This window comes from Pogoniulus pusillus, chromosome 6, assembly GCF_015220805.1.
Source record: "Pogoniulus pusillus isolate bPogPus1 chromosome 6, bPogPus1.pri, whole genome shotgun sequence".
Classification (NCBI taxonomy): Eukaryota; Metazoa; Chordata; class Aves; order Piciformes; family Lybiidae; genus Pogoniulus; species Pogoniulus pusillus.
Window position 1 is genome coordinate 41,973,342 of NC_087269.1, and position 23,491 is coordinate 41,996,832.

Genomic DNA, 23,491 nt, shown 5'->3' on the forward strand with positions numbered 1-23,491 from the left:
GAGTATTGGAATCTTGGCTCTTGCTTGATGAGGCACTTTATTTGATTAAAGTTTCCCTTTTAATCAGAGATATGGTCATTTCCCATCTCTAAAATGGAATCTGGCTCTGGGGGTCATGTCTGGATAATAAAGGGACAGCTTCTCTTGTCTCAAGGGAGCTAATATCAAATTTATTACCATCAAGGGAAAGCAGAATTATACTTGTAGAATGTTGTATAATAAATTTAGTCTTCTTAGTAAATCAAATCAGCGGATACCCTTATCTGCAAGAGATGCGTCATCCCTACGTGAGCTTCTTTGACTAGACAGAACTAATGGGGAGAAACTGTACCTTCACGTGTGCTCAAAGCTGATGGACCCACAGTAAATTAAAGTAGGGGGGAAAAAAAAGTCTCCTTGGTGTTTGGCTTAGAAAGTCATCCTATTTGGAAGGGACTTCAGGGTGAGATGAGACTACTTTTAAGATTTTGTACTTTTATCCCAAAGCCCAGAAGGTGTAACACTTACTTGGTTTAAAAGAAGGAGTGTGGGGGAGGCAGTGTACTTCATTTGCCCTCCATTGCAGACTGTGTGGTTTTGAAATGTCAAGGAGATGGGAAAAAATTTAGGTCTGTATAATCCAAAGTTGGCTGCACCAGGACTTCTTACCACTTTATTGTTCTAGAGGCTGTAGATGAAGGAAAATGATAACTGTTTTGCCATAGAGGGGAATTTACTTGAGTCCAAAACAAGGCCAGGATCCAGGAAGGGAAATCAGATTTAGGATCTTCAAAACAACAGAAAATATATTAACACACACCTAATCATACAAACCTACACATCAGGTGATGGCTGAAAGCTCAAGCTGAAAGTGAGGGGCAAGTGGGGTTTAGTATGCCCACTTGGTCACATTGCTAACAAGCACTTCTGTTTGAAAACAAAGGCCTACCTATGTTGTGAATTCTGGAAAAATGAAGAAGGATTCTCTCTAAACATAAAAATTAGTATGCAAATAACTGAACAGTAAAAAGCTGTTTGTGTACAGTCTGCACTTGCTTGTCCTGCTACCTACTGAATTGATAGTCCTTGCACTTTGGAATGACAGTTGTTTTTGATGCTGTATCAGAGTAGTTTTACAGAGAAAGAAAAAGAGAAGCAACAAGGACTATGATGCACTCTGCTGTCAGGAATGGGCTTAAGTTAACTCTGCATCCATAGAAGAAAAAAACTTTTTGTTCTGAGGAGTCCAAACACCATGAGTCAGAGTTCCAAATGTCTGCAAAATACTAATTTTCTTGATAGCCCAAGTACTTAATGTCTGCAATGGAGAGCTTGTCCTCTTAAGGATATGGCAAACACTTTATAGCACTAAGTGCTAAATTAATTAGGTGTTTCTTTTCCAAATTTAATTTCTGATTAAAAGACCAGCTAAGCTCATCCTGCCAAACAGGAGAGGTTTGCTTTCTTTGACAAATACGTTCTAATCTTTCCAAGTGTGGTGGAGGAGAAAGGAAGACATAACAGAATTAATTTTCAACAACTTAATTTCAGAAATGGGGTTGTGCACAGGTGTCTGGAATGCCAAGGAGACACCAATAAATTTTAGCCATGAGTGGAATTATTGAGACAATATTGGGTGTTTCTCCTTAGCCAGTTGTGGCCGCAGGAGGCTGACCCTACAGGTTGTTTATGTAAGTTTAACCTATCTGTGCCTCACCCATAGCCTTAAGCCTATCTGTGCCTTCCACATGTACCAAACTGTGCTAGTTTGAAGCAGGGTAGAGTGTTTTGGTGAGAAGAACTAGATCATAGGCCCAAACCATCACACAGTCTTAACTAAATTAGCTATGCATGCCTCTTCCAAGTTAGCATATAAGTCACTGTATCACTGCAATAAACTGGAGAACAATGATATAACCATATTGGTGTTCGAATTGTTATGCTGGCACATTTGCATATTCCTGTATGGCAGTGGTAGTTGAGCTTCCTGCCTTTCCTTGATCAGCTCTAAAATCTTTGTTCTCAAGGGAGGCAGACACATGGGTACAGGTAGAAACACACAAAGGAAGAAGTTCTTCACAGAGAGAGTGATTTCCCATTGGAATGGGCTGCCCAGGGAGGTGGTGGAGGCACCGTCCCTGGGGGTCTTCAAGAAAAGCCTGGATGAGGCACTTAGTGCCATGGTCTGGTTGATTGGATAGGGCAGGGTGATAGGTTGGACTGGATGATCTTGGAGGGCTCTTCTAACCTGGTTGATTCTATGATTCTATGAAAGGTGCACACAGGATCTTCAGAGAGTAGAGGAAAGAGTCGTGGTAGGGCTGAATAAATTCTGCGGTTGGTGGCACTGGGTAGAGGAATGCCAGACAGGGCTCTATGCTCCTGTTCATACTTTGAGTTCCTACTGGGCAGGTCTGGTTGGTGGTACTGACTAGACAAACCTTAGCCCCTCCCCTCGACAGGACTTTTGGCATTAGTGAGAACAGCCACTAGGCACAGCTGTTTGAGGAAACTCTGTTGTACTTCTCCATCAAAACTTCACGTGTGGTACAGTTGTGATGGGGGATAGGGACTGTACATGACAGTGTGCCTGTCCATTTCTGCAGAAGCTAAAGCCATGTCCAGTCAGCAGAACTGTTCTTTGTAAATCATTGTCAGAACATCTTTTTTTTTTAAAATATTTTTTTAATGAATTGGTAAATGGAATCATAGAATCATAGAATCAACCAGGCTGAAAGAGACCTCCAAGATCATCCAGTCCAACCTAGCACCCAGCCCCATCCAGTCAACTAGACCATGGCACCGAGTGCCTCATCCAGTCCTTGCCTGAAGACCTCCAGGGATGGTGACTCCACCACCTCCCTGGGCAGCCCATTCCAATGCCAATCACTCTCTCTGCCAACAACTTCCTCCTAACATCCAGCCTATACCTCCCCTGGCACAACTTGAGACTGTGACCCCTTGTTCTGTTGCTGGTTGCCTGGCAGAAGAGGCCACCCCCCATCTGGCTACAGCCTCCCTTCAGGTAGTTGTAGACAGCAGTGAGGTCAGCCCTGAGCCTCCTCTTCTCCAGGCTGCACACCCCCAGCTCCCTCAGCCTCTCCTCCTAGGGTTTGTGTTCCAGGCCCCTCACCAGCTTTGTCACCCTTCTCTGGACACCTTCCAGCACCCATACTTGATGCTGCTTCATTCTTTGTCAATAATGCTTAGAGAGAGAAAGGAAAATGTATCATAAAGAGAGTAAGGGTTGGTGTTTAATCTTACATTAGCTTCAGTAATGGTTGATGCTCTTGTTAATTGTTACAGACTGTTGTTCAATTAGAGTTAAATGAGAGCCATTAAATTATAGTGTGTTTTCTAACTCTAAAGGTGCAGGGTGTTCTCTATGATAAAGTCACGTCTGTACTTCTAAAAGGCTAAGGAAGTGGAATTTCTACTTTCCTTCTTGGAGAATATGTGCATCAAGAAAATTCACAGGTTGAATAGTCTCCTAATGTTCACTTTGAAATGCCTTTTTGTGTTGGGTTTTTCCCTGCTGTGCCTATGTCTATTTGTTGTCACTTTAAAGTACCCTTGTCATCTTCCTTGCTTCTTCTTTATGTCTTTCAAACAACTCTATCAGTTCTGGACTAGCTAATGACAAATTATCTAGTCCAGAAGATAAGGGACAGGGATCTGCTGGAGAGGGTCCAGTGGAGGGCTATGAGGAGGATTAGGGGACAGGAGGGCATGGCTGATGAGGAGAGGCTGAGGGACCTGGGGCTGCTTAGTCTGAAGAAGACTGAGAGGGGATTTGATAAGTGTTTGTAAGTACCTGAAGGCTGCCAGGAGCAGGGGACAGGCTCTGCTCACTGCTCCCTGGGATAGGAGAAGGAGCAATGGGTGTAAGTTGCAGCAAAAGAGGTTCTGCCTCAACACAAGGGGGAACTTTTTTACTGTAAGGGTCCCAGAGCACTGCAACAGGCTCCACAGGGAGGTCGTGGAGTCTCCTTCTCTGGAGCCTTTCAAGGCCTGTCTGGATGTGTCCCTCTGTGATCTGTGTTAGATAGGATTGTCCTGCTCTGGCAGGGGGGCTGGACTCGATGATCTCTTTGGGTGCCTTCCAACCCCTAACATCCTATGATCCTATGATATCCATCTTTGAGAAGCAAGAAGCAGCTATAAGGTCTGGGAGGAGTACTTCAGCATCATTTTTGTCCTAGCATGTCTTTCTTTGCTCTTTTGAGAAAGACTGACAAAATATTACCAACCAACTATAACAATATAGCATTTCCCCCCAAAGTTACCCTGCTTTTCAGCTTTCCAGCTCATGTCAAAATACATGAGCTATCCTTGCTCCAAAATCCCTCAAGTCCATTCATGCACTCATTTCTCATCCAATTTTGCAGGGAGCAGAAGCTGAAGAAATGTCTTGATGCTACTGCTTCTTAACATGCTTCTCCACTAGCTACTCATGTCTGCTCACCTTTTGGGGCTTTTCTGTAGCCCAAATTGAATACCTCATTAGCTCCTTATTGCCTAACAGCCTCTAAGAGCTATGACAGCACGAACCACACCTTCCACACACTCACAAAATAGTTCCTGTGGCTTTAAAAGCTGTGTAAGACAGGCATTCTGATTTACTGATAGTTTACATGTAGGTTTCCATCATGCTGGGCATTTTCCTTCTACTGGCTGCAGAAGAAGGATACTTCAAATAACCTGTCAGACCTTTTGGTTAGGTAATCTGTAAAGCAATCAACATTATCCCAAGCAGAAAAAGCTGAGCTTAAACAGGGAGGCAAATATCTGGGCAAAGAATTAGAAACGTGTTTGCAGGATATATTGTATGTGACATATGCCAGTGACAGGACACAAATCAGCTTGTATCTTCATACCATTTAAGGGAAATTTCTCTTCAAGGAAAGTTCTGGCATCTATCATTTGTATGTTCTTTTATTTTTACAAAATTATCCTAAGTGAAGTATGAAATAGGCTGGGAGGGGAAGTATGAAATTAGTGCTGAGAGGGGAAAAAAGAACCCCAGAGTGTTGCAGTGGATCCTACTTTTCTATGAGACTTATGAAAGTCAGAGAAGATAAACCTGCTTAGTTATTCAGTGCCTTGGGTATTTACTCATGTACATAGATTATAGTCATGTTAAGTGTGGCCACAGTGGAATTAATACCAATCTTTCCCATCTCTTCTCTTTGCATGCTCTTGTTCACAGGAATGAGATTCCATCCTTTGCTTTAATTATATCCCATCTTTTGCTTTAACATTTTGAACGCCTGTGGCATTTCAAGGTGGAAACACTTGAGAGCAAGGGGACAAAGTGCTGCTTTTTGCAGCACAGATAAAATCAAGAGAGACTAAAGTCACCTTGTAGGTGCCTAGTATTAGCATCCACAGGAATATAGGAAAGGACATTAAGTGTGTGTCACAGTTCCTCAGGAAGGTGTAAGACTGAGTCATATCCTGCTAGGGAGGATGGGCTCAGGCAACAGGTGAGGCCAGTCTTAGCTTAAAGCTGCTGTTAGAGAGAAGGTCTTGTGGGTGGAGACAAAAGAGTGAAGGAGCCTATTTCATGGCACTTTTTGTCACTTGGAGTATCTGCTGAGCTCTCTGTTTTCAGTGCTGCTTCAGAGCAGCATATGGTCCACGTAGCCCTTGTCAGCTGGGGGTTCTTAAGCAAGGTACAAAGGGCAGTGGCTCCTGCTGGTGCTTTTAGATCTATCAAAGCAGCCTTTGCTATTCTTTCATAGCAATAAATAACGATCCATGCTTAATAATACATTAGAAAGTTTTATTTGGTCTTTTTTTTCATGACTCATCTGAAGGTGCTTTTACAGTAGTCATACTTAGTTTGTTTGAAAATGTTGTGATTTGCTCCCTGCATGGAGACTGTTCTGAAAGAGCTTGTTGTAAATATGAGATATCTGACATTAGAAACCTGCCCTGTGCTGACTGATTCTCAGGGGCCTGTGCACCTCTGTTGCTTCTCTGCCTGGGCTGGAAGCATGTGGAATTACTGCTAGTTTTCCAAATTCTTTTTGGTGTCTCATCCTTAACACAGTTATGCTGGCTGCAGGGTTTTGGGAAATCTTGGGGTTGATGCTTCCAGAGCCCCTTCATGAGTGAGAGCTGTGCCTGGTAGTGGAACAACAGGCAGGGCTGGCTAGGGTTTGAGCCTGGCCAGGACTGTGAAGGGGTGTTCTGCTCTCTACTTAGGCTGCAAGGCTGCTGTTGGTGGGCTCCAGGCTGCGCAGAACTGATGGAGAAACATTGCTGACTGGAGCTTGGCTGCAGAAAACAGCAGGTGAGGTAAGAAAACAGTGAAAAAGCATGTGTACTGTCACTTTGTTTTGGAAACATGTCCCTTTTTTGGGTGAACGTTTCTTCTCCACAGAGCTTCCACTACTGCCATCACTTGGGTCAGTTTTAGGCTTTGTTGTATTTGTTTTTTTCTTGTTTATGTCCAAATTAGCTTCCTCTTTGCTGCGTTTAAAAGGGCATGGATCTGAAATGGGTCTGGAACTCAGTTCAGGAGACCATTTCTGCAATTTAAAATAAATCCCTCCCCTTCTTGACTCTGAGGAGAGTAGGCCATCAGTGGAATAAATTTCTTAAGAAGTGCTGATATTTTTCAGCATGTCCACTAGCTTTGTGTTTAGATATTGTACTGAAAGCTCTCTGGAGGATCTGCAAATCTGAGGAGATGAAGTCTGTTTGCTAACCAAAGCAGGACCAGCTGTGTAGCAGGAGGAGCACTTGGGAGAATCAGCTGAGTAAGTTCCTGTTCTGAACCCTCTTGCTGGTAGGAAATGCATGGGATTTGCTGTCAAAATGTGATGGGACTCATGGCGTCCTGGTTGTAATCCCAAAGAGTATCTAGCAATGTAGGTTAGAGTCAGAACCAGTTTTCTCTAGCAGCTTGGCAATGTGGATGTGTGGGAGTTTTTTACTTGTTTTCTAGAAGCACAAAGTTAGAAAGTGAGTTTTCTTTGTCTTTAAGTGAGATAGTGGCACCTGCAGATGAACTTTGTTCATACTGAGTGCATCTAAGTATCACACAGTATCACAGTATCACCAAGGTTGGAAGAGACCAGTGATTTAGTTTTGAACACAGCTATAGAATGAAAGGACCTTGGATCTGCAATATGTCCTATTTTTTCCAAAGGCATTTTTATTGGTACTACTAAGAACTCTGTTTTTCAACTACCTCCATAATACCTGAACATTATGTTAGAATCATAGAATCAACCAGGTTGGAAGAGACCTCCAAGATCAGCCAGTCCAACCTAGCACCCAGCCCTAGCCAGTCAACCAGACCATGGCACTAAGTGCCTCATCCAGGCTTTGCTTGAACACCTCCAGGGACGGTGACTCCACCTCCTCCCTGGGCAGCCCATTCCAATGCCAATCACTCTCTCTGCCAACAACTCCCTCCTAACATCCAGCCTAGACCTCCCCTGGCACAACTTGAGACTGTGTCCCCTTGTTCTATTGCTGGTTGCCTGGCAGAAGAGACCAACCCCCGCCTAGCTACAGCCTCCCTTCAGATAGTTGTAGACAGCAATGAGGTCCCCCCTGAGCCTCCTCCTCTCCAGGCTGCACACCCCCAGCTCTCTCAGCCTCTCCTCCTAAGGTTTGTATTCCGGGCCCCTCAGCAGCTTCATCACCCTTCTCTAGACACCTTCCAGCACCTCAACATCTCTCTTGAATTGAGTTGTTTGTACATTGCATGATGTGAAATGCATGTACGGAAAAGAAGGCTTTCCTCTGCAGGCTTCTACACTATGCACAACCCCTTCCACAAAAGGGAAATGCAGGGAACATGCCACATTGAGCCAAAGGATCTTGGACATACACTGTGAAAGGAAGTCTGTCTTTAATTGGAGACAGATGAGGTTGCATTTGAAGGCAGCCCTTTACCTTCTGGCAGATTTGAGGATTTCAGTGGGCTCCGATAATTTCACAATAGTGGACTTTAAAAAGAGGTTTTCCATTTCCTTGGTTGTGGATTTACAAAGATGTTGGCACTCGAGAATTGAAAGCAGGAGGCAGTGGCATTGCCTTGCCCACAACACTAGTGGCATCTGCCTATTCTTAGCATGGTGTAACTCTGCTCTCGCTGTGAGGCTGCCTTTAATTTCAAGGCGAAAGGATAGAGCTCCCATATGGGGGACTGTTGGCCTGCATTGCTTACAGAGTGTGCATTAACTGGAGAACAGGCATCTGATTTACATCCCTAGTGCTGGCATAAATCAATCTGTGTATGCTTAAACAAGTTACATCAGCCTAATGGGAAAAGATGTGGTGAGACAATTAAAAGAATTAACCCTGAGCAGGGAGGGGGGGGTCGATACCATGGAATAATCTGCTGCTGGAGTGTGACAGCCAGGTGCCATGGCAGTTCTGGTAGCTGGTCCCTGTAGCAACCCAGCCCCAATCTCTCTCATGAGGAGGCTGATGCATTTTCAGAGGATCTCTTGATGTGGCTCTGGGGCTTTCAAATGCCTGAAGGCTGATGAGGTTTCATTATATTTAGTATTAATTTTTATTGCTCTGGGCTGGAAAGCAGCTCTGTGTGAATTAGTTCTCTAGTCTATATTTGTAAATAAGCCAGCTCATACCTTTGCTGCCAGTGGAATCAGAGCATGAGAAGTAGAGCACAGTAAATTTTAGTGATTTAATACTGTCTAGGTAAGCTTTTCTTCTTACTCACTGACTCAAGAAGGTTGTCTCACAATGCCGTTCTTATGCCTTACTGAGTTGCCTAAATCAAGCAGTGCAAATGGCTACCAATGGAGAACAGAAACTCAGACTTCTTATTAGATTCAGATTGCAGTGGTCATTATGGTGAATTTAATTACACACACACACACACACACACAAAATCAAACTAACCAAACAAAAAACCCCAACCACCAAAGAGAGAGAGAGACTAGAGGGGAGAGTTTCTGAAGAATAAATGGGTTTCTTCTATGTATTTTTTCCCCTTGTGCTTGTGAAAATTCAGATTGGTAGTGTGTGTCTATCAGGCTTCTGCCCTTAGAGCATGCATTGCAAGCTCCCATCAAAGTTCAAGACAATTACATAGGAATCCTTGAAAAATGAACCCTTGTCTTCCCCAGCCAGCACTCGTTACCTGAATCCAGGTCAGCCAAGCCCTGTGTCAGTTAATGAAGGCCCCTGGTCCTCCATTTCCCTTGAGTCTTCTGGAGGCTTCCATGGAAAATTTCTCTTCTGTCAGGCTACTTACAGCTGCAGAACACAATCAGTGTAGTGCACCTGGGGCAAACAGAAAGCTTCTTTCCTGCCAGTTCAGCGTCAAGCAAGTCAAACTGTGTGCTGAAACCCGTGACTTGAGTCTCTCTCACACAGTTTCAGAGAAAGGCAAGAGAACCAAGACATCAAGAGGTGGTGCAAATGGGCACTTCCAGCGCTGTGGTGGTGTGCTTGGCTCTCTTTTTGCCTCAGCCATTGTCTTCCTCAGACAGAGAAACCTGAGCTTGCAGGTCGCCTTCTCTTCAGCTTATCCCCAAGCAGCAGCAGCCAAGTGCTATGAATTCATCGTGTAAAGACCTTTCCTTTGGAGGAAACTGCACCATGTGTCTCTGAGCATGTGAGGTTGATGTTGTGAGTCCCCCAAAGCCTAAAGAGTGAGGTTAAAATGCAATGGGCATTCCCAAGGCTGGCTCTCTGACCCTTTGTTTGCTAAGTGTTTCTCATGAGTCCAGGCAAATCAGCTAATGCTTGAACTTGCTTTGCTGCTGCGTTCATTATAGGGAGGCAAGCAGTAAACCAGTTAAGGGTGCAGTGTCCAACACTTCCAGAGAAGCTGTGGCAGTGTTTGTGAGGGAGCTGCCTGCTGGTGCTGCTCTGGCGGTTGGGGGTGCTCAGAGGGATGTTTGCCTATTGCAGAGCTGCCCTGGCATTGGGAATAGGCATTTGCTACTTACTCTATTGAAGGAATGAGTCTCATCCAAAGCTTCATTCAGCAGCAGTTAGTTAGGTCACATTTTAACCCTCTTAAAGATATTCTCCAGATCAGATGTGGTGTTTGTACTTGGAAAGTGGGTGTCATGCTGTGTGCTGAGAAAGCAGTGGATGTTGTACAGGGGCCTTAACTGCAGTGCAGGCACTACTGTGGAGAGAGGGAGAGTGTGTATACTGGCTTTTGGCATGGGGAAGTGTTTGCACTCTTGGTGTTAGGGACTGGATAGTTTCAAGTGCTGTGGTTTGCCTTTCTGTAATCACTTTGCTTTCCATGACAGCTGGTGGGGAAGGTGGCTGTCCTTCCTCCTCCCTCGTGTACACTTGTCTTCCTTTTTGTACTTGCTATACTTACATGTATTTTTTTGAGGGCATGCTGAAGAATGTCTGGAGCAAAGGATGTGTCTTGCTGGCTCAAGAGCCTGGCAGCATGGGAAGTCACGGGAGCAGCATGGGCGATGCAGAACAAACGCTGGCCCTACCTCTCTGATTCCTGTGTTTTGTTTTGCAGCATCCTGGCACTAAGTATCACAGTATCATCAGGGTTGGAAGAGACCTCACAGATCATCAAGTCCAACCCTTTACCACAGAGCTCAAGGCTAGACCATGGCACCGAGTGCCACATCCAACCTTGCCTTGAACTGCCCCAGGGACGGCGACTCCACCACCTCCCCAGGCAGCCCGCAAGGCAACGTTGTGGCTGTTTTTCATATGTACCATGGATTCCAACCGGGAAACTGCCAGGACAGTGCAGGGGTAAGGGTTAGTGCAAACCCAGCTCTGACCCTCCCCTGGAAGCTATCTAGATGCATCTTCTAGCACAATGCCTTTAGCAAAGATCTATAATCATCGAACTTTTGACCCCAGTCTCAGAAGTAATGCCAAGTATGTTTAGCACACATACAAATGAAGTGGAAATCATTATTGGCTTGCTCATGACCTGCTGAAAAATGGTTCCCCTCTGGGGGCTCTGTTTGAATTTCCTTCAGTCTCTCTGAGCGCTCAATCTTACAGCAGTTTCATGTGCTACAAACTGAGCATCACTGTGCTTTTGATCAGAGCTGTCTGCTATTGCCCGTTCACTACAGACGTTTCCCTGCCCTACATTTTCTCTGGTGGCAGCAATATTGCTCGTACATAAACAATTCCCACCTCCCACCATAGTTACACTTTGGGTACAGGTGTGGCTTTTGACCACGTTTTACTCATGTCATGCTGAGAGCTGCTCTGAGTGTCCTCTTTCTCTTTCCACCACTAAGTTCCAGGCAAAGGAAGTGCAGGCTTGTGGGCTGTCAGGAGGCTGTGTGGATCTGGATGACTGGCAAAAAAAAAAGGGGCAAGGTTTCTTCCAACACTGAATTTCATTTCTCTGCTTTCCCTCTGCATGCATATACTCCTCTTACTCACCCTGTCTGGGCTGCTACATGAGTGAAACTGATCTCTTTAAATGTCTGCCACTGGAGCCCCTTCCTTCTATTCTAAACAAAGAAACCTCAAAACACTCAGAATCTTCTGAATTATTTATCTAAAAGCCAGGATTTATTTTTTTTTGTTATTGCTTTTTGAATCAAAGCTACAAATAAGTTTAGACATAAGAACAGAGTTCAGTAGGAGAATTGCTACTTGTTCTGTGCAAATACAGAGTAATTCCAAACTTGGATTCTTCCTTGATGGAGTCCCCTGTTGCATTTGAGTGGAAATGATCACAGAAATAAGGAAGTCCCAATTTTTATCCTGCGTTGTAGTTGATGGTGTGGTCAGCAGGAGCAGGGAGGTCATCCTGCCCCTGTACTCTGCACTGGTTAGACCACACCTTGAGTACTGTGTTCAGTTCTGGGCCCCCCAGTTTAGGAGGGACATTGAGATGCTTGAGCGTGTCCAGAGAAGGGCGACGAGGCTGGGGAGAGGCCTTGAGCACAGCCCTACGAGGAGAGGCTGAGGGAGCTGGGATTGGTTAGCCTGGAGAAGAGGAGGCTCAGGGGTGACCTTATTGCTGTCTACAACTACCTGAGGGGAGGTTGTGGCCAGGAGGAGGTTGCTCTCTTCTCTCAGGTGGCCAGCACCAGAACAAGAGGACACAGCCTCAAGCTACACCAGGGGAGATTTAGGCTGGAGGTGAGGAGAAAGTTCTTCCCTGAGAGAGTCATTGGACACTGGAATGGGCTGCCCGGGGAGGTGGTGGAGTCGCCGTCCCTGGGGCTGTTCAAGGCAGGATTGGACGTGGCACTTGGTGCCGTGGTCTGGCCTTGAGCTCTGTGGTAAAGGGTTGGACTTGATGATCTGTGAGGTCTCTTCCAGCCTTGGTGATACTGTGAAATATTCTGAATGTTTGTCTGTTTTTCCAACTTTGAATGCTTACTGCTTTTTTTCTGCTCCATTTTTAATAAGTGACAATTTCTTCTCCCAAACATGTTCCTTTTTTTTTTGGTGGGGTATCACAGTGAAGAATATATAGATATGTTTTAACGTTATTTTCTGGCAGTACACTAGAGTCTGTGCTGAGACAGCAACTGCTCATGAGCAAAGCACCATGTGTTTGCATGTTGTTAGCTGTATGATCAGCAGCTAGCCCTGTGGCAGCAAAGCCTCTCTTTCAAGGAGAATGGTGAGACTGTGACTTGGTGCAGAGATGTGGCAGACCAAGGGGAGCACGTCCCTGCCTCTCTCCTCTGCCTGTTCTGTGCTTTGCTGCAGTCTCCTTGGAATTCTTGCCATTGCACCCTGGGGCGGCATGGAGCCAGGCAAGCTGTGCCTGTCTCCAGTGCTGCTGATACTCGCTGCCGTTCACTTGGCGTACGGTGCGGGAGGCAGTGCTGCTCTGTAAGAGCAGATTTGCCAGGATATTTCCATCATCCCTTTAACCTCTTCTTTTTATGTATGCTTTGCAGGACAGCTCTCATGCATCCATGACTGACAGCTGGTGGTGCAGCCGGAGCAGTGCCTGCCCTAGGGTGCCCCACTGCTCAGAAGTGCGTATCAGCCCTGGGACCAAGGGGAGCAGTGCAGATCTGGAGCAGTGCAGGAGGGAATCAAGCCTCTTGCTCAAGTGGCTCACATGAAGGAAACTTTGAGGGCTCTGAGGCTCTCTTTGGTGTCACTGTGCAGGTGTGTGGAAGTGAGTTTTCCTTCCTGAAACTTCAAGCATCTGAGAGATACTTTTGATACGAGCTTGTATACCCAGGATTCTTTCCATTGCACTTCAGACTGTGAGCCTGTTACAGAGATACCTTCTCTCAGTAAAACCTGAGGAATCAATGAAGTGCATCCCTGAGGCTACACAGAAAAACAGTAGGAGTAGCAAGGTGTCAGTACGACCCTCAGGCTTGCTAGAGACCAAGAATATGTAGCCAAACCCTTTGTTTTCATAGTGTGACCTTTTCATTAGAGTTGATAAGTGGTAAGGATAAAGGGAACCTGTTCCTCTGAAACTCCCCTAACCTTTTGAGATTCTACTCCACTGCTGACACAAGAGAGTATTCCACACATTGTCCACACTAAGAGCTATGGGTCCTTCTGAGTCAAATGATCAGAGTCACATCCCAAGCAAGGTGGCAGTCGGTTCACAATGCAATCCTTCTTCATGCCAGACGACCTCAGGTCTCTGGCAGTTTCTAGGCGGTCTGCAAGCCTCCGCAAAAGGCTGCTCAGTTTTTTTGTTGAGTCAGCTATATCCACCTGCATAAGGAGCTGCCTTGGTGTGCTTGTGCACAGCACCACATCATCTTTTGCTGTCTGATGTGGTCTTTTTGCTGTCTACAACTACCTGAGGGGAGGTTGTGGCCAGGAGGAGGTTGCTCTCTTCTCTCAGGTGGTCAGCACCAGAACAAGAGGACACAGCCTCAGGCTGCGCCAGGGGAGATTTAGGCTGGAGGTGAGGAGAAAGTTCTTCCCTGAGAGAGTCATTGGACACTGGAATGGGCTGCCCGGGGAGGTGGTGGAGTCGCTGTCCCTGGAGCTGTTCAAGGCAGGACTGGACGTGGCACTTGGTGCCATGGTCTAGCCTTGAGCTCTGTGGTAAAGGGTTGGACTTGATGATCTGTGAGGTCTCTTCCAACCCTGGTGATACTGTGTTATGATACTGTGAGTCCAGAGTTAGCAGTTTTCCAGAAAAGCCAGAGCAGGGATGCCAGAAGTTGGTTGCGTGAGGGGAGCAGACAGGAGAGAAGAAATCATTTTTATTGTCGGTGTAGCGTGAGTTAGTTATTGGCTATATTGCTCTTCCAGAGTATACCAAAGTGGTAGCTTAAACGACAGATTTGTCGCTGCTGTGAAGTGCTAGGACTCTCTTCTGCTTGACTCTGGCAGGCAGCAGTGGAGGGCACTTGGAGCGGATTCGTGGCAATTTACTGCCACCTCCTGGTGACAAACGGAAAAGCAGAGATGCTCTGTAAAATTGGCTTTATTTCTGTCTTGGATAAACTCGAACAGCTAAATACCGAATTCTTTAGTAGCTTTCTTGAAAACTTCTATTTCAAGATTTGTTTTTTTTTTTTTTTTTCCTGTCAGGTAACATGAACTTTCACCATTGTATCACAGTCTAAATTAATAAAAAATTCTGATTAAAAAAGAAATCATCTTACTGTGATCTGCTGACCTTCAAGGGAGAAAGTCAAGGTTCCAGAACAGGGCTTGACATCACAGTATCACAGTATCATCAGGGTTGGAAGAGACCTCACAGATCATCAAGTCCAACCCTTTACCACAGAGCTCAAGGCCACACCATGGCACCAAGTGCCACGTCCAATCCTGCCTTGAACAGCTCCAGGGACGGCGACTCCACCACCTCCCCGGGCAGCCCATTCCAGTGTCCAATGACTCTCTCAGTGAAGAACTTTCTCCTCACCTCCAGCCTAAATTTCCTCTGGCGCAGCTTGAGGCTGTGTCCTCTCGTTCTGGTGCTGGCCACCTGAGAGAAGAGAGCAACCTCCTCCTGGCCACAACCACCCCTCAGGTAGTTGTAGACAGCAATAAGGTCTGCCCTGAGCCTCCTCTTCTCCAGGCTAACCAATCCCAGCTCCCTCAGCCTCTCCTCGTAGGGCTGTGCTCAAGGCCTCTCCCCAGCCTCGCTACAGAAATTCTGTCACAGTGATTTTCGTGTGGCAATAGCAAAAGCTCAGTTTCCAGTAGCTAGCAAAAGTTGATCTTCCCAATGTTATCCAGTGCTAGACTGCTACTTAAGGGTTATTTTTGCTACTGAAATGGCCTTTCTGCTTAACACAACAGGTCTCCATCCTTACAAAAAGCAAGTAATTGAGTAAGCTTGAAAGAATATGGTCATAAAATAAGGAATTTTTATGAGCTTCTCTTATTCATCCATGTGTAAGCTTCCCGCTAACTGCAACTAAAGTCAGCCTAGAATCGAATTTATATCACGGTGTTAAAAGAAGTAAACCGTGTAAGATGAAGCCAAATCATCACGAGTTAAATGTAGGCGATGGGGGTGGGATCTCCGTAGCAGTTCCTTCGTTACTCTTTCCCCAGCAGGGGGTGCAAAGGTATCGTGTATTTTTTTGGGGGAAAAAAGCGTCCTTTTTTCATCTCAGCCCCGGATCTGGTTATCTGCTGCCTAACGTTTAGGAAAGTCTTTGACAGTAAAGGGAAAAGAGAGTGTAGAAGCAGCAGAATGTAAGCAGATGGAGAGGCATTATTTGATAGAATGTCATTTCACTTTGCACATATGCCAGTTGCAATACGAAGTGCAGTTTGGCTGGGAATGGGGTTGCCTCTATTTACTCCAGATCAGTTTTATTTACTAGATGGTATTTTACTCTTACTGGCAGCATTTTTTGCACTTATTATTGGTGTGAAAGCATTTTATTTTTGTATTTGTGGAGCAACTGCTGCTTTTTAATTCCTCAGCACAAAGATTTGATGCTACGTTTTGCATATAAAAAAGGCTTGTTTTTCTGAAGGAATAAGTGTTGGGGTTTGGGCAGTGCTGAGTGATCTGAAATAGGGTAACATTAGGACACAGAGATAAGGAGTGCAGCTGCAGGGAAAATAACCTTGAGAAAGAATCATAGAATCAACCAGGTTGGAAGAGACCTCCAAGATCATCCAGTCCAACCTAGCACCCAGCCCTAGCCACTCAACCAGACCATGGCACTAAGTGCCTCAGCCAGATTTTGCTTGAACACCTCCAGGGACGGTGCCTCCACCACCTCCCTGGGCAGCCCATTCCAATGCCAATCACTCTCTCTGCCAACAATTTCCTCCTAACATCCAGCCTAGACTTCCTCTGGCACAACTTGAGACTGTGTCCCCTTGTTCTATTGCTGGTTGCCTGGCAGAAGAGACCAACCCCCACCTGGCTACAACCTCCCTTCAGGTAGTTGCAATGAGGTATGCCCTGAGCCTCCTCTTCTCCAGGCTAAACACCCCCAGCTCCCTCAGCCTCTCCTCATAGGGTTTGTGCTCCAGGCCCCTCAGCAGCTTCATCACCCTTCTCTAGACACATTCCAGCACCTCAACATCTCTCTTGAATTGAGTGGCCCAGAAATGGACACAGAACTTAAAGTGTGGCCTGACCAGTGCTGAGTACAGGGGAAGAATAACCTCCCTCATCCTGCTGGCCACACTGTTCCTCACTGTTCCTGGTGCAGGCCAGGATGCCATTGGTTCTCTTGGCCACCTGGACACACTGCTGGCTCATCTTCAGCTACTATCTACCAGTACCCTCAGGTCACTTTCTTCTTGGCTGCTCTCCAGCCACTCTGTCCCCAGCCTGTAGCGCTGCTTGAGGTTGTTGTAGCCAAAGTGCAGAACTTATTGGCCTCTGCCCACCCATCCAGCCTGTCCAGGTCCCTCTGCAGGGCTCTCCTACCTTCCAACAGATCAACACCTGCTCCTAGCTTGGTGTCATCTGCAAACTTACTGAGAAGCTGCAAAGTTGGCTGTGTGAGGAGACTGAAGGGAGCCAATCAGTCAGATTTGCTTCTGGGCATGTGGACAGCCCATACTCTGCTGTGTAACCTATCAGAATTATACACATTGTATTGCTTCTCTATATGAGCCTTGCTTTTAGCCACCATAAAGGGTTCAACTCATACATCACATTGGTGTCAGAGTGTCAATCTGGTCCCTGCATGAAACTGGGTGACCCCTTGCAAATAAGGATTGTAGTTATTGGGGCATACCAAGAAATTAATTCTACCTTCAGGTCATTAGAGTTCATTGATTTAGTATTTCCTCTTGCATCTTAGTGTGTTAAATTCCCCATCACTTACCATTGTAAGCCCTGATCTTCTGCTTTGAACAGGTGTTGTGCTTAGCTGCTGTATAGTGACACTGAATCCTTAACGGAAAGGTAAAGTCTGATTTCATGCCTCTGAGACTCTAATGGCAGTTGTGTGTGCTTAGAACATTTCCTAACGAGTGTTATGTATTTTCTCTAGGTTCTGCATATGGTGATGGTGTGTATTTAGTGTTAGAATTGTTTGAAAAGAATTAAGGCTTACAGGACAGCAGTTTTGTCATGCAAAGTAATGTGGTCAATCACTCAACGTCCAAATGGACACCAGTGACAAGTGGCATGCCTCAGGGGTCAGTACTGGGACCAGTGCTGTTTAATGTCTTTGTCAGTGATATGGACAGTGGGACTGAGTGCACCCTCAGCAAGTTTGAGGATGGCACCCAGCTGTGTGGCCAGGTTGACATGCTGGAGGGAAAGGATGCCGTCCAGAGGGACTTGGACAGGCTTGAGAGGTGGGCCTGAGCTATGCTCATCAAGTTCGACAAGGCTGAGTGCAAGCTCTTATGCCTGGTTCAGGGTAATCTCAAGTACAAATATAGGCTGGCCACAGAGTGGCTCAAAAGCAGTCTCCAGGAGAAGGATTTGAGGATGTCAGCTGAGAACTCAATGGGAGCCAGCAATTGTTGCTTGCAGTCCAGAGTGCAACCATGTCCTGAGCTGCATCAAAAGAAGTATGACCAGCAGGATGAGGGCAGTGATTCTCCCTCTCTAACTCTGCTTTCATGAGACCTTGCCTGGTGTACTGTGTCCTGTTCTGGTGCCCCCACCATAAGAAGGATGTTGAACAGCTGGGGCAGTTCTGGAGGAGGGCCATAAAGACGATCAACCACATAAAGTTCAGTAAGGACAAGAGCAGGGTCCTGCATCTGGGGAGAAATAACAACAGGCACCAGTACAGGCTGGGGGCTGCCCTGCTGGAAAGCAGCTCCATGGAGAAAGACCTTGGAGTCCTGGTGGACAGCAGGCTCTCTATGGGACAACAATGTGGACAGGAGAGACAATGTTATCCTGGGGTGCATCAAGAAAAGTGTGTCCAGCAGGTCTAGGGAGGTTCTTCTCCCCCTCTACTCTGCCCTACTGAGACCACACCTGGAATACTGTGTCCAATTTTGGTCTCCCCAGTTCAAGAGAGACAGGGACCTGCTGGAAAGAGTCCATCAGAGAGCCATGAAGGTGATCTGGGGACTTGAGCATCTCGGAGAGACTGAGAAACCCAGGGATGTTTAGTCAGGAGAAGACTGAGAGGAGATCTTATCAATGTGTACATACATCTGAGGGGTGGGCGTCTAGTGGATGGGGCCAGTCTTTTTTTGGTGATCTGCAGCAATAAGACAAGGAGCAAGGGCTATGAACTGGAACACAGAAGGCTTCACCTCAACATGAGGAGAAACTTCTTTGCAGTGAGGGTGACAGGGTGCCCAGAGAGGTTGTGCAGTCTCCTTCTCTGGAGACTTTCAAAACCTGCCTGGATGGATTCCTGTTTGAGCTACCCTAGGGGATCCTGCACTGGCAGGGAGGTTGGACTCGATGATCTCTGGAGGTCACTTCCGAGCTCTGTGATTCTGTGATCAGAGGGCTGGAGCACCTCTGCTATGGGGACAGGTTACAAGAGCTGGTGCCGTTCAGCCTGGAGATAAGAAGGCTCTGGGTGAGACCTTATAGCAGCCTTCCAGTGCCTGAAAGGGGCCTACAAGAGAGCTGGAAAGGGACTTTTTACAAGAGCCTGTAGTTATACAATGAGAGGGGATGGATTGAAGCTTGAGGAGGGTACGTTTAGACTAGATATTAGAAATACATTCTTCGTAGTAAAGGTGGTCAGACACTGGGTCGGGTTTCCTAGGGAGGTCATGGATGATCCCTCCCTGGACACATTCAAGAACAGCCTGGATGAGGCTTCGAGCACCCTGATCTACTGGAAGGTGTCCCTGCCTGTGGGTTGGAAATAAACGATCTTTAAGGTTCCTTCCAACCCAACCCATTCTGTGAATCTGTGATTCTCTAAATCTCCCTCATGTAGGAATTACCTTGACATTACTGGCTTCAATAGAAGTTTTGTATGTGGAATTCCTGGTTTTGTATTCTCTAAACACTCATGAAGGTCATCATAAGGCTTTCCTCTTTCTAAGGATGAGTGTGCTATGTTTTATGATCAGTGGAGATACTACTTTGGTTGTGGCATTATCTCTTTCCCCCTTTCCATTGTAACATCAGTAATGCATTAAGATGATGTCAGTGGAGATATGCAGGAGATGGATGTTGTTCCAATGATGTTTAGTGAGCAGCAAACCCATACATGAGTCTTAAAAATACATTTCTTCTGGCAGAGTTTGTTTCCATTAAGAGCTGTCTGCCCAGATGCTTGATTATAATCATCAGCTGCCTTTATTTGCTCCCAGTTTGTCAAATCCAGATTGCACAGTGAAATCCACAGCATTTTCACAAGAGCACAAAGCAAATGGCAGCTGCTGTGTCTGGGCTGCTTAGAGCAGATTAAGCTACAGTGAAGTGTGCTGCCAATGGCCACTGGCCTGAAGAGACCAGGCTATGAACCTCTTTCTGACTTGATATAGTCAGCTCTATCCTCTGAGTCTAAAATAAATCAGAAGCTGAGCTGTGGCTGGGCTCCTCAGGTGAATATCTGAACGAAAGGGCCAGCCAGGGCTTTAAATGTTTGGACTGGTTTGTAGATGCAGTCTGAGATGCACATCTGTGTCTTGGTCTTCTTCCAAAATACTGTTTATGTTTTCAGAAGTCTTCTTTGTAATTAACACCTCTTTGTTCTCCTCTTACTTATTCACTCTCCCTTTCCATGCCTTCTGAATGGGTGGCTGATTTCTGCAGGAATCATATAGTCTACTTTAATTCAAAATCCAGCAGAAGCAGCCCATACCTCCATCAGAACTTCAGTGAAAACTGAAGAAAATGACAGTAACCCCCTGCTGAGAGCTCCTCGAAGCAACTTTTAAAAGTGAAGAAATAGTTATCACAGAGATTTGTGGCTTTCCCTTCTCGTTGCTTCCCTTTCTGCCACTTTGTTTTGTCAGTCCTGGACAAATGATCATTATCAGTCCTGGACAAATGATCTGTATTCAGCAGCTTTCTTTCAGAAAGTATTATTACTATTTCACAGTATCACCAAGGTTGGAAGAAACCCCACAGATCATCAGGTCCAACCCTTTACCACAGAGCTCAAGGCCACACCATGGCACCAAGTGCCACGTCCAATCCTGCCTTGAACAGCTCCAGGGACGGCGACTCCACCACCTCCCTGGGCAGCCCATTCCAGTGTCCAATGACTCTCTCAGGGAAGAACTTTCTCCTCACCTCCAGCCTAAATCTCCCCTGGCGCAGCCTGAGGCTGTGTCCTCTTGTTCTGGCGCTGTCCACCTGAGAGAAGAGAGCAACCTCCTCCTGGCCACAACCACCCCTCAGGTAGTTGTAGACAGCAATAAGGTCTCCCCTGAGCCTCCTCTTCTCCAGGCTAACCAATTCCAGCTCCCTCAGCCTCTCCTCGTAGGGCTGTGCTCAAGGCCTCTCCCCAGCCTCGTCGCCCTTCTCTGGACACGCTCAAGCATCTCAATGTCCCTCCTAAACTGGGGGCCCCAGAACTGAACACAGCACTCAAGGTGTGGTCTAACCAGGGCAGAGTACAGGGGCAGAATGACCTCCCTGCTCCTGCTGACCACACCATTCCTGATGCAGGCCAGGATGCCACTGGCTCTCTTGGCCACCTGGGCACACTGCTGGCTCATGTTCAGGCGGGTATTTAAGAGGAGGCACAGCAGTGAGTGACCTTTCCGTCTCCCAGTTTTGTATGTAAGCATCGAGTCAGGAAATACTTGGTGCAGTGCATGTGGCGCTGACTCTGTGGCACGTCTTTGAGCAGGCGGTGACACGGGGAGAGCTGTTTCTGCGCTTGACCAGTAGAGGGCGCGAGTTGGCGCCTGGGGTCTGTGCCAAAGCCGAGCACAGGTGGGAAGCGCAGCTTGTTATTTATACATCACTCTGATTTTCTGCCCCTCAGTCAGACACGTCAGGGCGTCTATTTTGGAGGTTATCACACTCCTCAGGTGGTTAAAGTCCAGAGGCAACCTGGGGTATGTAGCCATCACTCGGAAATCCACTGCCAGGTGGATCTTGTGGTTGAAGTAGATCATGCAGGTTCCTTCTGTAGTTTGAAAGCTCCAGCAACAGCCAGGTGCTGCCATTGCTGTGGAAAGGTGAGATATCCAGAAAAGTGGAGACCCCTACCCAGAGTAAGGCTCCAAACACCCAGGAGTGAAGATGGCTTTCATAAAGAGCTCTGGCCACATCATGCTGGCACTGTCCTGGGGGTCTTCAAGAAAAGACTGGATGAGGCACTTGGTGCCATGGTCTAGTTGATTGGTTAGGGCTGGGTGATAGGTTGGACTGGATGATCTTGGAGGTCTCTTCCAACCTGGTTGATTCTATGATTCTATGCTGCGCCTGTTCTTAGATCTGCAGTGTCTGCTGGGCTGAGCTAACTTGATTATCCCCAGGGTGAGATTATTTCTTTTCCTTCTGTGACTGGTCATGGGAGCTGACTCTTCACCTTTGGAGTCACACTGATGGAATAGAGTTTTCTTCAGGAAACAAAAGTGGGCATCAATTCCCCAGGAACCAGAACTCTGTGTGTGTTATGTATTCTTTTCTGGTTTATTTTCCTGTGTTTATAACTCACATCACCAACTCTGCAGTCTGAGCAGGGGCTCTCAAACTGTGTTGCTTGGCTGTTGTGATGCAGCAGTACAGCCATGGAGAATCCATGACTGTGAGAGCAGCCCCAGCTCCTGGCAATGTGGAAACGTGCAGGTGGAGACATTTGATGGAGTTGCCAGTGCCAGTTCTCTCATAGGAGAATGTCTTGGACTTGTGTTTTTGTCTCTGATTTTGAAGCATTGCCCCTGCTAGTGTTGGTAAGGATAAATCAGTATCAGAAGGCTCTGATAAAGCTAATTTTAAGTGGACTTGATGTCAGTTTATTGATCATATTTTAAGCAATACTTTCAATGCCTGGAAAATGACCTGTAAAGGAGTTAAGGGTGTCAGACTATACCTAAATGTGATCCTGTGTTAGACATCCGAGTTAATGAGCCTGCAGCACGCAAGCTGGGGAAGTCATCAGCAAGTCAGGTGTTATGCATCAGGTGAAGAAAATAGTTGCTGTTGCAAAGACTGTTTGCTGTCTCTTGGTTAGTTTTTGTCATGTGCTGGAACAAAAGCCATTGTGCAACACTTTGGGGTTGAAAGCACCAATTTGATTCTTGGTGTGGCGTGTTTAATCACTGAAGAAAAATATGGAAGACCTTGGAAAGGGAAATAATATGACATGGATGTATGTAATAACAGATCAACAGATCTTAGTGTCTTGTAAGTGATCAATGTTATTTTCTCTAAGGGAAAATGGCACCACACAGTGACACAGAACAATCAGCTGCTCAGTAAATCAGGTCATCTGTGATCAGAGCTGGGCTAGTCTCTGCACATTGCAGCAGGCTCTTGAAAGTGTCTTTCAGTGACCAGTATTCCTTTTGCTTCAGTGCTTAATGATAGTCAAAACCCTTGAGAGAGAGCACAGAGGAATGAGACACGTGGCTGAGCCTGTCCTCTCAAGTGACATTTCCCCTTTCTCCCTGAGGAAAGGGGCTGGTGGCTGGATTTCTATTTTTCACTTCAGAGGATGAAATTCATTTTGTAAAGTGCAGCCTGTATGGGTCTTGTCTGCTATCTATCTGCTCACAGAGAGGGTGCCTGTGACTCTAGTTGAGTGGCCTGTGGAAATGCTCAGCTATGGGACAAGTGGTGTAAGGGTAATGAACCAGCCACAGAGCTGTCCGTGTAATTGCACACGCTGTGGCCACATCATACTATTTGCAGTGTCTGTCAGTGGAAGTTTTGACCCAGTTTCTTGTTTCCTTTTCAGTCATTCCACAAATGACTGGGTGGAAAAGCTAGATTAAAGTCACATAAGCTGCTTTATCAGCCATTAGTTTAAATGCACTCAGTAAACATTCATATGCCAAATCAATTCAGTAATGGAGACAGGTCACTGTATTAAATGGACTAAGCGATGCTGAGGACACCAGATCCCTTCAGCAAGTGATGTAATGACTGTTCTCTGTCCAGCACTTTGCTTTCACTAGAAACAGTCTATTGAAGAAATTAATTCTATTTTATCATTAGGTGGAAGTGGTTCCACTGGTTAGTGAAGTCTCTAGGAGTTCTTCACTGAGAGAGTCATTGGACACTGGAATGGGCTGC

General features: G+C 46.2%; 1 long non-coding RNA gene across 2 annotated transcripts in view; it reads left to right on the forward strand.

The window, feature by feature from the left end:
• Window positions 1-23,491, forward strand: part of LOC135176344 (uncharacterized) — a 68,436-nt gene that overhangs the window by 39,087 nt on the left and 5,858 nt on the right. The window contains exons 2-3 of one of the 2 annotated variants that reach the window (XR_010302610.1): window positions 6,190-6,282; window positions 12,846-13,062. This is a non-coding gene — a long non-coding RNA (uncharacterized LOC135176344). Of the gene's footprint in view, window positions 1-6,189; window positions 6,283-12,845; window positions 13,328-23,491 lie in introns of those variants that run through there. The other variant, XR_010302609.1, reaches the window with a different exon arrangement.